Consider the following 12,010-nt stretch of genomic DNA (forward strand, 5'->3'; position numbering starts at 1 on the left):
TGTTCCTTCATAGCCAATAATTTATCACTTCATTGCAATTCCTTGTAAGACGACCCGAGGTTTAAATACTTCGGTTAATTTTTATTGGGGTTTGTACTTGTGACAACTCAAATTTTTTATGTGAGAATTGTTTGTTGGTTTGGAGCTATGCTTACAACGAAGTCTTATTTCTATAAGAGAAATTCTAGACCGACACGACGATTCCTCATTATCACTCTCATGACATAAAGTATAGATGCAAGAGAATAGAACATATATAGATATGAGAGTATAATAATCATAGGAAACTAGACGCAGCTTGCGGAGTTTAAGCCGACTAGTTATAAACAGAAAAATACAGAATTTTTGGAATTAAAACAGCTTATACAACTCATCTCTCAAGTAAGCCTCTAAGGCCATAAAGTCAAACAAAAAGGGTGAGAGAAAGTACTACAACAAAATAATACATAATTAAACCAGGAAGAAACCATACTCCGCTCTACCACCATGTCCGTAATTTCAAACGAGGGGAATTACAACCTACATCTGAAAAACAACAACAAAGTATGGAATGAGAACCGGAGGTTTTCAGTATGGTAATAGTGCTCAATATGTAAGATGTAAGGCTCCGGGACGCAGAAGGCAATCCTAGAGCTTCACATCAAATACGGATATTCAAGCTTAGAATAAAATAAATAAATAAAGAACTTAAAACCCAAACCGGGTTATCTAAACTTAGGGAAATTCTAACTAATACTAATCACACCGCTGTATCCTACAGCCTTTGCCAACCTAACCTCCGTGCGATCCCATCGCCACCGCCTACCTACCTCCTCAGCACCAGACAATCACAGGTAATACAAGCAAGTAAAACACAGATAGTATTCATATATAACAAGTAAATTCAAGAAGCAAGTAGATATACTATACAATTAGGCAAACTCAAGTAATCAAAGCAAACAAACACATAAGAGATGTATATGATGAATGCCTGTCCTATTAGCTCATGATATCGCTTGTCGGTCCGTAAATGCCAACTCAACACATCCCCCCGGATGTAGCCTTTTCTGCTACGCCAGAGATATAGTACCCTGCATACTCATGCACCAGCGAATCTGCTACGTCAGAGATATAGTGCCCTGCACACTCATGTAGTAGGGAGTCTACCACGCCAGCGATATAGGCCCCGCACACTTCATGCAGCAGAAGGAAACAACCACAACAAATCATGCAGCAGAAAAATCTGCTACGCGAGGGATATAGGCCCTGCACACTCTCAACAACATCTGCTCATGCAGCAGAGAGATCTGCTACGCCAAGGATATAGTGTAACACCCTAAGTACCGTAAGCCTTACCTCATGCCGTAAAGCAAAGGTTAATCAAAGGTTACGTCAATTCTAAGGCTTATATATATATATATATAGAAGCCCGATGAAGAAAATAAACTCAAATACGGAATTACAAAGCGCGAACGTTCACACGAAGCTACAAACTTAAGGCACAAGATAAAGGTATAAGATAACAAAATATAAGAGTATAATGATTGTAAGATACTAGTTACAGACCACGGAGTTTGGGTCGATTAGTTAAATACTGACTTATAGAGTTTTAAACAGATAAAATAGCTTATACAAACTTTCTCTCAAAGTGTAAGCTTTTAGGCAAAATTAAATAAAAAGGTGAGAGAAATAAACAAAATAATCCAAAAAGACTTCAAACGTATATCTAGGATCCTCTGCTCTGTCACCATCAAAGCAACTCACCGGGGTGGGATGCGATCTGCTTCTGAAAAACAACAACAGAATATGGTTTGCGAGCCGGAGGTTCTTAGTATGGTAACAATGCCCAGTGATATAAAATATAAGACTCCGGGACGCCAGAGGCAATCCTAGAACTTCATATCCATCACAAGATTCATCTTAAAGCATAACTAAAACATTAAAGCATAACTTAAAACCATAACATAATAAAGGGGTAATCTAACTTTGGGGATTTTCTAATCTAATAGTTCTCTGCTATCCCACAACCTTCACCAACCTATCCTCCATGTGATCCTATCGCCACCGACTTCCGAACCTCCTCAATCCCAGTAGAATACACAATTAATACAATACAAGTAAAACACAAGTATAGGCATATATGTCAAGTAATTCAATTAGGCAATTAGGCATGTTATACAATTAGGCAAGCAATACAAGTCGACAAAGCAATCAAACAGATAGAAGATGCACATGATGAATGCCTGTCCTATATGCTGTGATATCACATTGTCGGTTCAACTGCTAACCCGATACATCCCCATGGAGATGTCACCCTTCGGAATCATAATGGGAACCCCCGAGATATGGTGCTCGGAACACCTTCCAGGATTTTGTGCCTGCACACTCTAGTGATCCGAAGGGATGCGAGCGGGATACTATTGCCACGGTCCTCACATCTCAACATAAGCAGGATGAACCAGCGCCCTTACGCCGTCGTCGCTACCTCGACAGGTGGGATCCAACCAAACCGTCCCTGCCGGGCGCATAGCGTCTCAATAATCTCAGTATAAAACAATGATTCAGTGGTTTTCAAAAATTATTTTTCAATATATTATAGATCCATCATTCCATCTCGAGTTCCAGACTCATCTCAACCACTTCCAATTCATAATTTCCATTTCGAACTCATTATTTCATCAGTTTCTCAATTCATTGCCAGTAATCACCAAATTCACTACTCTTCCATCTCTCTCAACCAAACTCATCCTCAATACACCAGAAACCTAAGCCTCTATTTTCTAACTTTGCAAGGTAATACCCAAATAATTTCACCTAAGACCTTCTCTATGTTTTAACATCCAAAAACGAGCCAAAAATTCTTAAATAAGTGTCACAGAAGTTTACAAGCTTGTCAGGAAGGTGAAACAGTTAAAAACAAGATTTTAGTTGAAAAACAGGGCATGTGCATACGCACAGGAGTGTGCGCGCGCACGCCCAGGAGGAATTTCAAAATGTGTGCGTACACATAGAGGTGTGCATATGCACAGAGAGTAAAAATTTCAACTCTGTTCATCCACACAAGGCGTGCGAATGTCTCCAACAGATTGCACCTTCTAACGTGTGCGTGCGCACAGCTTGCAAAACTTCGTTGTTTGTGTGTGTGCATAGGGCGTGCTAACGCTTTCATGAGCAAGCCTTCCCCTGTGTGTGCATGCACACAAGACTGTGCATTCACACACTTTCAAACACACAGGATGTGCGTGCGCACAAGGCTGTGCGTGCGCACACAAACCAGAAATCACAAATTCTGCAACATTCATAGAATTCAGATTTTAACACCAAACTTTCAACTATTATATCTTTTTCTACAAAATTCATATTTCCAAAACATTTAAACCATTTTAAAGCTTGTTAAATTATCTTTCATTTGATATAAAATGCATTAATTTTCAAAACAGTAGCTCAAGATATGATCCGTTGAAGTTCATCAAAAACTGGTTTTTACCAAAGTTTACTAAGTTATTAAACCTCTAAAATTCTCTCCCAAACCAATTCAAAGCCTATTCAATTTCACCATAAAACACAACCAAATACTATACTTTACCTTTCCATCATAATTCAACCAACTCAACACCTATACCAATCAATTCCTCCTTCATGAACTCAACAACTCTACAATTTGCACATCAATATTCCACTATCACCAACTTTATAAAAATCTCATTACTCACAAGCATATTCCAACATCAACACACATAAAATTTCATTATCATCCCACACCATCATCATTATTCCACCCAATTTCATAATTCAACAACATCATTATTTACCACACTTAACACAATCATCAAAATCATCAAACATCACAATTATCAACAATCAATTTCAATCTTATCCTATGGTCAACTAGCCTAAGTGTCTAGAAATATTATATATTACATAGAAAAAACTGAAACCATGCCTTGGCCGATTTTCAATATGCACTAAATCATCAAATTGACCTTAACCAAGCTTCCAGAAGCTTTCAAACTCAATCAAGCCACCAATCAATCTCCAACAAGCATTAACAATCAATAGTCCAAGCTATACACATTAATGTACCACCAATTAATACCTAGGGTTCTTAATTATTCAATTTCACATGGGATAAGAGTGAGCCTACCTTACCCACAATTGATTAGGACAAAACCCACTGGAAACCAAGTGCTAAAGTGTACCTAAACACCCAAAACACAAGATTTTACTCAAAACCAAAATCCCAAAATTTGAATTTCACAAGGGCACAAAACTGGGCAGGGAATTTCGACTTCTTACCTACAGAAGTGGGATATAACTAACAGGCTCGGCAACAGTTTCGCGTAGACGCTGACGGCACGCGAATTGGAGCATCGTAGCTCGAGTTATGGCCACCGGAAGTTGTATGTGAATAGTAACCTTGCTCCTTTCTCCTCTCAACTCATTTCAGCATGCAAACTTGGGTTTTGTGATATTATGTGCTGAATGAGCTTCATTAATGATCTTATATATTGTTGGGCTTGGGCCCAACTTGGGCCCGGTCCAACCCATTAGTATTTTTGGCCCATTTGGCCCAACTTTGGGCCAAACCTTTAAAATTAGTGCCCAATTTTCAATTCTAAATATTTATCTAAGGTTTTCTACTGTTTTTATTATTCTCGCATAGTACCAGACAAACTTAAGCCGGTACTACAATTAATTTACCGATACGCATTTTTACGCAATTTTTCGAAGAAAATTACATTTTCCAACTCAGAAAAATCTATTGAATTCAAAAATCATATTTATATTTTCTAATTAATATTCTAAAATTTTGAACCTATTTCGGGCAATTAAATTATTATTTTACGTTAATTAATCGGTTAATTAATTCGCGATTCTTATGTATAGCCATGCACACTCTCATATAATCCAATGATTTCATCATTCCTCTCCAAGTTCTCAACTCATCATAACCATCCCATCACTGGTTTCCATCTTTTCAAATTCATCATAAGTGTTCTCTATTCTCAATCCACTTTCAATTATCATTTTTCAACATTCCAAGGTGATGACCGGATTTCACTCACTATATTGATGAATATAATCAATCCGTTCTTTGGCAAGCGCACCAAATTATTGTCAAGTAATAACTCACTTTGAGTGAGGTCGAATCCCACAGAGATTGATTGATTGAGCAACTTTAATTAATGGGTGAATTTAGTCAAGCTAATCAATAGAAATTGTTGAGTGCAAAATTCTATGTAGCAGAAATGTAAATGACTTAAAAATAAAGGAAAGCAATAAAGTGCAGAAAAGTAAATGACAAGAATGTAAAGTGCTGGAACATAAATGACTGAATAATAAATGGGAAATGGGTAATGACAAAAATTAAAGAAAGCTATAAAGAATGGGGAAGATAAGAATAGGGGGAATTCATTGGGATCAGGAGATGTTGTTCTCTTTGGATTAGATCTAGATCATCTCTTCTTCAATCATGCAACTCATTGACCTCTTGGCAATCATGATTGATTGAACCCCAATTCCTTGGTGATTCAATCTCTCAAATCTTGATAATCAGCCAATTCCTTGCTCTAATTGCTCATGAAGAGAGATAAGCTTGGTCCCTGATTATACCAACACATTCTCATAGATCCAAATTGTGGGTGGATTTCATGTCACCATATCCAAATCCCAAAACTCAGATCTACTCAAGTGTGAGAAGGGATTTCAAGCATGGTTTCATGTTTCCTTTTCCAAGGTTCCCATGAAACCCATTTTGCATTCAACCTCTTTTCCAAGATGATTGAATACAAAGCATGAAGAACGAAATTCCTTCTAGCAAATCAAAGAGAGATGAAGAGAAGAAGAAATTCACTATCATTAATCCATCAAGTACAGCAGACCTCCCTCTCCCAATGAGAGGGAGTTTAGCTACTCATAGCTTAGAGAAAAGTACAAGAGATGGAAGAAGATGAAATGAAGTGTAAAAGTAAAACTAATCAACCAATTCAACTTTCTAACCTCTTTTTCAATACTCATAGGGGGTATTTATACTACTCCTATTACTAGAAAAAAATTACAAAAAGGGAAAGAAAATTATAGTTGAAAAGAAAAGGAAAACTCTAATAAAATGAACCATGTGCCTGGCGTGTGAGTGGTGTTTGGGCGGCGTGCCACGCCCAGCTCCTCAGCTTGGCTTGGTGTGCCATGCCTACTCCCAAGTGGCATGCTCCCTTCTTGCAGCTAGCTTGGCGTGCCACGCCTTCGAGCTCAAGTGGCACGCCCATTGTGGTTTTTCCTTCCTTCCTTTCTAGAAATTAGAACTGGCATGGCACGCCCTCAATAAAGCATGGTCATCCTCCTCTGGAGACTTGAACTAGCGTGGCACGCCCAGGTCTGACGTGCCATACCCTTAGTGAACTCTTCATCCTTCTTCTCTGGAATGTTGAACTAGCATGCCATGCCCAGTAGCTGGCGTGCCACGCCCTTGATAAGGACTTCATTCTCTTCTCTGGTCAACTACACTGGCGTGCCACACCTAGGACTCAAGTGGCACGCCCTTGCTGCGAGTGACATTGGCGTGCCATGCCTCAATCATCAAGTGGCACGCCCATTATCATTTTAACTTGGCGTGCCACGCCTAAAGTCCCAAGTGGCACGCCCATTGATCTTCTTCTTTGGAGGCTTGTGTTGGCATGCACGCTTTTGATCTCAAGTGGCACGCCCTTGGTGGGGGCTGCATCCTTCCTCTCTGAACCAATGAACTGGCGTGCCACACCTTCAAACTCAAGTGGCATGCCCAGGGTATGAACAAGGTTGGCGTGCCACACCTTCGAGCTCAAGTGGCACGCCCATTATGGTATTGAGCTCTTCAAGCTTGGCGTGCCATGCCTAGAACTCAAGTGGCACACCCATCCATTCTTTGACTTGGCGTGCCACGCCTCAAGTCTCAAGTGGCACGCCCTTGTTGGTGCTTCCTCCATGCTCCTCTGGTCAAATGCCTTCGCGTGCCACGCGTTCGACCTCAAGTGGCACGCCACTTGTAGATGATGGAGTTGGCGTGCCACGCCCAGCCTGGCGTGCCACACCCCTTATGGGTCTTCACTAATGCTCTCTGGAATTTATAGTTGGCGTGCCTTGCCTGGCTTTGGCGTGCCACACTCATACTGAAGCTTGTTGTCCCTTCTCTGGAGTTTATAGTTGGCGTGCCACGCCTGGCCTAGGCGTGCCACGCCTGGCCTAGGCGTGCCATGCCCCTTATGCTTCATCTCCTTGGCATGCCATGCTTGGCGTTAGTGTGCCACGCCCATTGAAAGCTTCATGGACTTCTTCTCTGAGCTTGATAACTGGCGTGCCACGCCTACTAGCTGGCGTCCCACGCCCATTCATTTTGTTGGCGTTTGCACCAAGTGGGGCCCAGCACACACGCCCAACTCCCCTTTCTTGTTTCCTTCTTCTTTTGTTGCTCTTTTCACCTAAAATTCAAACAAAACTCATTTCAAATCAATGTACCATAAAATTCATCATTTAGTTCATGAAATTACATTGATTGAATGAGATTTCACTATTTCTATGGCCCTTTTATATAAGAGAAAGGGGTAGATGATGCAAGTCATCACAAGAATATAGTGCCTGGCACACTTTCCACATCCAACATCCATCAGGCTCGTAATAACCATCATCAGTTCTTAATTCCATTTCGAACTCGTTAGTTCATCAGTTTCTCAATTCATTGTCAGTAATCACCAAGTTCACTACTCTTCCTTCTCTCTCAACCAAACTCATCCCCAATACACCAGAAACCTACACCTCCGTTCTTTATCTTTTCAAAGTAATACCCAAATTAAATCTACTAGGACCTTTCTCATATTTTGATAACTGAAAAATAAGCCAAAGAGTCTTAAATAGGTGTCACAGAAGTTTACAAGCTTGTTGGCAAGGTGAAACAGTTAAAAACAATATTTTAGTTAAAAAACAGGGCATGTGCGTACGCACAAGGGTGTGTGTTTGCACGCCTAGGAAACCTTTAATATGTGCGTACACATAGAGGTGTGCATACGCATAGGTAGTAAAATTTTCAACTTTTTTCATCTGCACAAGGCGTGCGAACGCCCTCAACAGAGTGCACCTTCCAACGTGTGTGTGCGCACAGGTTGCAAAACTTCGTTGGTTGTGTGCGCGCACAGGTCATGCTAGCGCTCTCAACAGCAAGCCTTCCCCTGTGTGTGCATGCACACAAGACTGTGCGTGCACACAGATTCAAAAACTCACAGGGTTGTGCGTGCGCACACAAGCCAAAAATCACAAATTCTGCAGCATGCACAGAATTTCAGATTTTGACACCAAACTTTGAATGATCATAACTTCCTCTACAAGAATTCATTTCCTACAAACTTTACATCCAATTAAATATTTTTCCATGAACTTTAATTTAAAGTAAATTCCAACAAATTTTGAAAACTGAGGCTCAAGTTAAGATCCGTCAAAGTTCACCAAAAATCCGTTTTTACCAAAAACCTCAAAACCTCAATTTTAACCAACTCTCAATTCAAAACCTGCTCAATCATGATAAAACACTACCACACCCAACATGTTACCATTTCATATCATTCTCCTTAATTTCACACCTAAATTATTCAACCATTACACCATATATCACTACCAATCCATAATTTCCAATTCAATCATAAATCCACGCTCATAATCATCATCAACTAACAACAACCTCAACAACCAAAACAAATCCTCATCAATTCTAGTAATCATTACCAAACAATATCTAACATTAACCAAATCCATCATAAAACTCATCAGCACCAATAACCAACAATCAAAATCATCATCAACATCCATCTTCAAATCTCAACACCCACCAACACCACTAATCAATAATCATCATCTAACAATATGTATATCATCACATTCAAACCCATTCATCCTACATCCAAACCATCACCAAGCATACATTTATATACAATTAAACATACACCCAAACATTCAATCCTATCTTAAGGTCAACTAGCCTAAGTGTCTAGAAACATTACATATTACATAAAGGAAACCGAAACCATACCTTGGCCGATTCCCAATATGTACAAACACCCAAAGCTTGATTCCAACAAGATCAACAAGCCTCAAGGACCAACACCACCTCCAAAACTCATCAACTATCAAGCTATACACATAACATACCAAAAATCAACACTATGGTTAACCAAAACATTAAACCACAAGAGTTTGAAGAGACTTACCTTACCCAATGAGATTAGACGTAAAATCCATCAATTACCCGCTACTAGAGATCACCTAAACAACCAAAACCACAAAACTTACTCAAAAACCAAATCCCAAAAAATGTAGAAAGTTAGGGAAGGAAACTGGGGTGTGAGTTTCGAGTTCTTACCAGATTTTCTTAAATAGAAACGAAGAACTCAACAAGAGTTTTGCGTGGCCGCAAACGGCTCGTCAATCGGAGCTCCGTAGCTCAAGATATGATCAAAACAAGGTTGGGGTGAATAGTGAAACCCCAACCCTTCTCTTCTCTCTTCTCATTAGTGCCTCTCTCTCTCTCTCTCTTTATGATGGAAAATGAGCTCAAAGCTCATTAGTTAGGTCATACATATGTTGGACTTGGGCCCACTTGGGCCCGGTCTAACCCGCTGCGTTCAAACAAAGAACACCACGCTCAGTAAGCGACGCGCATGCGCACGGGACGCCTACGCGTCATTAGCAATTTTCGAAGATCCACGCGTACGCGTGGACGTGTTTGGCGCTCGTTTTCAAAAGAGAGCGCTACGTTAACTAAGCCAGCAATTTTGGGCAAGTTAAAATTTGGACGCAAAGTTTTGCAAACGACGCACACGCGTACTTGACGCGCACGCGTCGATGGTGCACCTGGGACAAAGCATGCGCATGCGTGGCTGGCGCAGAAGCCTGAATTGAGATTTTGCTACCCATGCGCACGCATACATGATGTGCACGTGTGGAGTAGCGTTCATTAAGCTAACGTAGCGCTCGATAAGAAAACGCTATCGACGACGCGTATGCGTGAAAGGAGCGCGCGAGCTTTGGGAGCTGAAGATTGATAATGACGCGTACGCGTCGATGGGAGAAAAATGCAAAAGCACGCGCACACGTGAGGGACGCGTACGCGTGGGTGCCGGAATGCTCCGTTCTCTAAATGAACGCTATGCTCTCCTGGAAGCTGCAACTCTGCTCAATTTGTCTGATTCCAAGCCCAATTGAAAATTCAAAGCAAGCAGAGCCCAGTATCATCACTCTAAGGCACAAGAGATAGTTAGAATAGGAATTTCATTTGATTTGTAATTTGTTTGTAATTTCATTTTCATTTTGTAAACCCTATATAAAGGCATCAGTTGCATTTCATAAGACACAGAGCTATTAGGCTGCAATAGTAGTAGGCAGCAGTAGGAGTAGGAATATGATAGAATAGAAAGCTCTCTTTGATACACTTTTATTTTTCTACACTTTTGCATCTCAAGTATTGAATTCAATTTGGCTTATACAATTTCAGTTTCTGATAATCATCTGTTACAATTTTCTTTTCTGCAATTTTAACTTTCTGTTACTATTGCTTCCAATTTACTTTCATGCAAGTTTAATTTTCTGCAATTGCTCTAAGTTCTAATTTACTGCTTCATTTAATTTTCCAGCACCCAATTCCCTTTACATTTACTGCAATTTACTTTTCTTGCTTTTTAAGTTTCAGTCACTTTACTTTCTGTATTCTACAATTCCTACAATTTATATTCTGTTGCTTCAATTTCATCCAATTCACCACTGTTAGCTTGACTAGACTAATCACTCACTAAAGTTGCTTGATCCATCAATTCCTGTGGGATCGACTTCACTCTTGTGAGTTATTACTACTTGATGTGGCCCAATACACTTGCCGGTAAGTTTGTGTGGAAATCTAATTTTCACCCATCAGTGGTGCTACCTAAAAGACCTTCTGGAAAAGGTGGCCAAACCCTAAAAGGGGCTCCAAACCTTTTCTTATCTGACCCTCTCAGCACCTATTCTCGTCTTTTTCTCCTCTCACTTAAGTTGTGCAATTCTCGTTGAGTATTCAATCATTTTCTCTTTATTTCGTTACCTCTTTCATGACCTTTTCACAGGTCCTAATGTAGGTGTGTCACAAATCAATTTTACGATCTTTGGTAACTATAATGATGCAACTCCCAATACTATTTTGTTTTACTTGTGCATAGTATTAATTTGTATTAAAAATTGATCTTTGTTATTGTTTTTATATTCGAGTAACTGCTGCTTGTATTTGTCCGTTATTAAATTAGCATTACAATCTTATTTTAATGGATCGAAGGAAAGATGTTTTTGTTGTGATTCTTTAGGTATAAATTGTGCAAATTCTGATGACTCTACAGGCTAGGACTTTGGACAACCTCTTGAAGGTCAAGTTCCCTGAGTTAAATCTCTTGGGACGCAGACCTCCCCTTGCGGAATGGAATCCTAAATTTGTTCTTGGAGTTCCTAATATGGGCAACTGGTAATGACATTTTCGAACTAAGTACTTAGTTAATTTGGTGTAAAATTAAGGCTATTAAATACTGTTTTCATTTAAACTTTGACTTGTACTTCTGTACCAGCTACAAGGATAAGTTATGGATCTTTCTATGGCTACCGATGGAACAAGCCTTCACGCTGAACCCTCCTTGACAGAAGAAGGTTTGTGTCATCTCTTGATCTAAACATTAATTACTTCTTATGGCATCTCATACTTCGGTAGAACTAATGTGTCGTGTTTCCTCACTCGATGCTTTGTCAGAACAACAACATAGACCTTCTTGGGGATAAGATCTGCATCGACACTGTTTTAGGCTTTGCCACAGAGCACTTCAACCATATGAAGGATGAATTTTTCCAGAGTACTATGGTGGACTAGAACAGCAAGTGGACCATGGCTGAAATTCTGCCATGAAGACATGTTGACTTTGTTATCTGTAATGTTATTAGTAGCCAGCTATGTAGTAGCACCATACTTTTTTGAGTGTCCAGCGTTGAACTAGGTAGA

The sequence above is a fragment of the Arachis hypogaea genome, chromosome 20 (genome assembly GCF_003086295.3).
Source record: "Arachis hypogaea cultivar Tifrunner chromosome 20, arahy.Tifrunner.gnm2.J5K5, whole genome shotgun sequence".
Classification (NCBI taxonomy): Eukaryota; Viridiplantae; Streptophyta; class Magnoliopsida; order Fabales; family Fabaceae; genus Arachis; species Arachis hypogaea.